This window comes from Oncorhynchus nerka, unplaced genomic scaffold (assembly GCF_034236695.1).
Source record: "Oncorhynchus nerka isolate Pitt River unplaced genomic scaffold, Oner_Uvic_2.0 unplaced_scaffold_21___fragment_2___debris, whole genome shotgun sequence".
Lineage (NCBI taxonomy): Eukaryota > Metazoa > Chordata > Actinopteri > Salmoniformes > Salmonidae > Oncorhynchus > Oncorhynchus nerka.
In genome coordinates, this window is record NW_027039201.1 from 23780 (window position 1) to 29365 (window position 5586).

Here is a 5586-nt window from a genome sequence, read left to right on the forward strand (position 1 = left end):
CTGGAAACAGCAGATTTTTTTATGGAAAATCTACATAGGCGTACAGAGGCCCATTATCAGCAACCATCACTCCTGTGTTCCAATGGCACGTTGTGTTAGCTAATCCAAGTTTATAATTTTAAAAGGATAATTGATCGTTAGAAAACCCTTTTGCAATTATGTTAGTACAGCTGAAAACTGTTGTTCTCATTAAATAAGCAATAAAACTGTCCTCCTTAAGACTGGTTGAGTATCTGGAGCATCAGCATTTGTGGGTTCGATTACAGGCTCAAAATGGCCAAAAACAAAGCACTTTCTTCTGAAACTTGTCAGTCTATTCTTGTTCTGAGATATGAAGGCTATTCCATGTGAGAACTTGCCAAGAAACTGAACAGAACAGTGCAAACTGTCTCTAACCAGAATAGAAAGTGGAGTGGGAGGCCCCGGTGCACAACTGAGCAAGAGGACAAGTACATTAGAGTGTCTAGTTTGAGAAACAGACGCCTCACAAGTCCTCAACTGTCAGCTTCATTAAATAGTGCCCGCAAAACACCAGTCTCAACGTCAACTGTGAAGAGGCGAGTTCCTCTGTTCAGTGTCTGTGTTCTTTTGGTCATCTTAATCTTTTATTTTTATTGGCTGGTCTGAGATATAGCTTTTTCTTTGCAATTCTGCTTAGATGGCATGTCTGTCTTCAAATAAATCCAGAGTGAGTGCAAGAGACAGTGAGAGTGAGAGACAGCAGGAGAGCGAGAGTGAGAGACAGCGAGAGAGCGTGAGAAAGTGGTTTTGGGTTGACATGAAACAGCCTGCATTGAATTCCAAGCTCAAGCAGACAGATGAGCAGCTCTTCTAATATTTGCTAAGCCACTTGATTAGCAAAAAGACCGCCACACGCTCATCCCACAACAGAATCATCCTTAGAGACCATTAGAGACCTACAGTAAAGCTGTCGTCCATGGGGTTGCATGTAAACGTATATCACCATGAACACCGCAAGTATAACCATCATTCTGCTCACCCTTCTGTCCATCTTCTCAACAACTGAAGGTAAGTAATCATTCATTCATCACTTAATATTGTATACTTAATTATGTATTTTATAATTTTACTGCATTTATAAGCTGGGTACTTTAATTTGAAGTTTTAGCAACTAATCAACATTCCAGTAGTGTTGGCGACTCTACATGACAGTGTTCTTATTACTGGGTTATTATCCATGTTTATACAAATGAATAACTAATGTAACTACTACTCATTATTATACTGTGTTTACAGCAGCAACCCTTACCCTAACTCTAGCCCTAACCCGTAACCATAGATATATACACATGCAAGAAAAACACTGAAATTGAACCAAGAGATTTAAGACAAAGCCATTGTGCTTTCCACCCTACCTCTCTATAGGGATAAAGCAACCACGGGTTCTACGCTGCCTTTGCCCCAAAGTGCAGGCTGGTCTTATTCCGTTCAGGGATTTGAAGAGTGTGTGGCACCTCTCCTCGCCCACACTGTTCAAAGACTGAAGTCATGTGAGTGTATCCCTCCCTCTAATGATAAATCAACATAACTGAGCATTTATAATCAGTAACCGGTATGATTATTAATACATTTTGACAATGATCTTCTCCTCAGAATAAGTAAAAATGTTGTTGTCCCTCAAATGATAAATCGACACCTTGATAGTTTATCATCAGGTTAATTGTTTTGACAGTGATCTTCAGACTAAGTGTTAAAAACATGAAAATTAACTTATGATTTAAATAAAGTTCAAGAATTTGCTCAAAGGGTACTGGTGCACATTTTGAAGTGAATTAAAGGGATGGTTTGTAATTCCTGACCCTGAAAGTAGCCTAAGGATCATCTATGAACTATGCCTTTAATTATTTTCAGTGTCACACTCAAAAGGGGAGGTCAACTCTGCCTGGACCCAAAGAAACGTTTGGTGAAGATTCTGGTGGAGAGATCAACCAAAAGGTAATAACAATCCTTAACTGAATAATATAGTCCATGGCAGTGCATTGCTGCCATTGCCTTGTATTAGTGAAATCATAGCCTGGTCATACCCAAATCTAACTGCCAGTAGCGCAGGACCTGAAGCAAGGATATGCATTGTATTGATACCATTTGAAAGGAAACACTTTGAAGTTTGTGGAAATGTGAAATGAATGTAGGAGAAAGTAGCACATTAGATTTGGTTAAAAAGATAACAAAGAAAAACATGTTTTTTTGTACCATCATCTTTGAAATGCAAGAGAAAGGCCATCATGTATCACTGTAATAGCTACGGTAAATTGGACAGTGCAGTTAGATTAACAAGAATTTAAGCTTTCTGCCCATATCAGATGTCTACGTCGTGGGAATATTTTTTGTTACTTACAACCTCATGCTAATCAAATTAGTCTATGTTAGCTCAACCGTCCCTCGGAGGGGGGGGGGGGACACACACACACACACACACACCAATCCCGTAGAGGTTAACAAAAGCAATGTCCTTAGCTAGTTTGACTTGTTTGTCTTCTATTTTGCAGAATGCAGGAAAGCAAACGTTCTAAAGAGGTTGGAAGCGTCACTCCTGCCCTGTTACACTTGTCAACCAGATGATGGGCATGATTCAACTGGACTGCCTTCCCAGTGACCAATTCTGAAGCACCCACTAGAATACTATGAATCCGATTGGGATATTGCACTGGGAAATAATTATCTTGAGTGGAAGGGTAGATGTGGCATTGTGTGCCCATTTTCTCTATCCACGCACGCCGTCTCATATATCACACCCAAATATATCATCTTATATGAATTATATGTCCATTCATTGTTTTGGTATGTTTATTACATATAATATGTTTTACTACCTATATATGTTCATTATATCTTCACCTGTGAAAAACACAGGTAGGGTCAGAAGGAGGAGTCCTTAAGAAGAGAGCTGCATATAGGTAACTGAAAATAGTCCTTTATAACAGGACTTAAAGACAGTGTCTGTCTATTGATGCTTTCATTTTCTAACTTGTCCAAGCAAGCAAATAAAAACAACATATTCATATCTGCTGACTGTCTCTGTATAACGTTCCACTTTCAGTCAAGCCTTTGGTTTCCAGACAAAAAAAGCTCTATAGCTGTCACGCCCTGGTCTAAGTATTTTGTGTTTTTCTTCATGTATTGGGTCAGGCCAGGGTGTGGCATGGAGTTTTTGTATTGTGGTGTGTTTTGTCTGGGGGTTTTGGTGTGTATGTTAGTGGGATTGTAGCTTAGTAGGGTGTTCTAGGAAAGTCTATGGCTGTCTGGAGTGGTTCTCAATCAGAGGCAGGTGGTTATCGTTGTCTCTGATTGGGAACCATATTTAGGCAGCCATATTCTTTGGTTGTATTGTGGGTGATTGTCCTTAGTTGTCCTTAGTTGTCCTTGTAACTATTCTACTGTTAGTTTGCACCAGTTTAGGCTGTTTCGGTTTTCGTTACGTTTATTGTTTTTGTATTGATTCGTGTTTACGTGTGTTTTTTCCATTAAACATGGATCGTAATATACACGCTGCATTTTGGTCCGACTCTCCTTCACCATTAGAAAACCGTTACAGAATCACCCACCACCAAAGGACCAAGCAGCATGTCGACAGGCAGGAGCAGCTGCAGTGGGAGAGGCTGCACCACCTGGAGAAATGGACATGGGAGGAGGAACTGGACGGTAAAGGACCCTGGGATCAGCCTGGAGATTATTGTCGCCCCAAAGCCGAGCTGGAGGCAGCTAAAGCGGAGAGGCGCTGGTATGAGGAGGCAGCACGGCGACGTGGATGGAAGCCCGGGAATCAGCCCCAAAAAATTATTGGGGGGGGGCTTACAGGGAGTATGGCTACGCCAGGTAGGAGACCTGCGCAAACTCCCTGTGCTTACCGGGGGGGCTAGAGAGACCGGGCAGGCACCGTGTTATGCAGTGGTGCGCACGGTGTCCCCAGTGCGGGTGCATAGCCCGGTGCGGTATATTCCAGCTCCACGTATCGGCCGGGCTAGATTGAGCGTCGAGCCAAATGCCATGAAGCCGGCTCTACGCATCTGGTCCCCAGTGCGTCTCCTTGGGCCGGTGTACATGGTACCAGCCTTGCGCTCAGTGTCTTCGGTTCGCCTACATAGTCCAGTGCGGGCTATTCCACCTCGCCGCACTGGCAGGGCAACCAAGAGTTTTCAACCAGGTAAGGTTGGGCATGCTCGGTGCTCAAGAGCTCCAGTGCGCCTGCACGGTCCGGTCTATCCATTACCACCTCCACACCCCAGTCCTCCGGTAGCAGCTCCCCGCACCAGGCTTCCTGTGCATTTCCTTGATCCAGTACCACCGGTTCCAGCACCACGCACCAGGCCTTCAGTGCGCCTTGCCTGTTCAGCGCAGCCAGAGCCTGTCTCCTCTCCTGCGCTGTCGGAGCCTCCCTCCTGTTTAGCGCAGCCAGAGCCTGTCTCCTCTCCTGCGCTGCCGGAGTCTCCCGCCTGTTTAGCGCTGTCGGAGCCTTTCTCTTCTCCTGCGCTGCCGGAGTCCCCAGTCTGCCCAGCGCCGCCAGTCTGCCCAGCGCCGCCAGTCTGCCCAGCGCCGCCAGTGCTCCCAGTCTGCCCAGCGCCGCCAGTGCTCCCAGTCTGCCCAGCGCCGCCAGTCTGCCCAGCTCCGCCAGTCTGCTCAGCGATGTCAGTCTGCCCAGCGTCGCCAGTGCTCCCAGTCTGCCCAGCGCCGCCAGTCTGCCCAGCGCCGCCAGTCTGCCAGACTCTTCCAGATCTGCCAGTCAGCCAGACTCTTCCAGATCTGCCAGTCAGCCAGACTCTTCCAGATCTGCCAGTCAACCAGACTCTTCCAGATCTGCCAGTCAGCCAGACTCTTCCAGATCTGCCAGTCAGCCAGACTCTTCCAGATCTGCCAGTCAGCCAGACTCTTCCAGATCTGCCAGTCAGCCAGACTCTTCCAGATCTGCCAGTCAGCCAGACTCTTCCAGATCTGCCAGTCACAGACTCTTCCGGATCTGCCAGTCAGCCAGACTCTTCCGGATCTGCCAGTCAGCCAGACTCTTCCGGATCTGCCAGTCAGCCAGACTCTTCCGGATCTGCCAGTCAGCCAGGATCTTCCAGAGGTGCCAGTCAGCCAGGATCCGCCAGAAGTGCCAGTCGGCCAGGATCTGCCAGTAGCACCAGTCAGCCAGGATCTGCCAGTCAGCCAGGATCTGCTGAGACCACCAGCCAGCCAGGATCTGGTAGATCTATCTACCTGCCTGAGCTTCCTCTCACTCCTGAGCTTCCTCTCACTCCCGAGCTTCCTCTCACTCCCGAGCTTCCTCTCACTCCCGAGCTTCCTCTCACTCCCGAGCTTCTCTCACTCCCGAGCTTTCTCTCACTCCCGAACTTTCTCTCACTCCCGAGCTGCCTCAGTCCCGAACTGTCCTTCAGTCCCGATCTGCTCCTCAGTCCAGTGGGGTTCTGGGTGAGGACTACTAGGCCATGGTCGGCGGCGAGGGTGGACTATCTAGGGACGCGAGGAGAGGGGACTAAGACATTTATTGAGTGGGGTCTACGTCCCGCGCCGGAACCGCCACCATGGACAGACGCCCACCCGGACCCTCTCTATTTGTTTTGAGGT

At 47.4% G+C, this 5586-nt stretch overlaps 1 pseudogene; it reads left to right on the forward strand.

The window, feature by feature from the left end:
• Positions 1 to 664: 664 nt before the first annotated feature.
• LOC115133756 (growth-regulated alpha protein-like) lies at positions 665 to 3025 on the forward strand (annotated as a pseudogene).
• The last annotated feature ends 2561 nt before the right edge of the window (positions 3026 to 5586 follow it).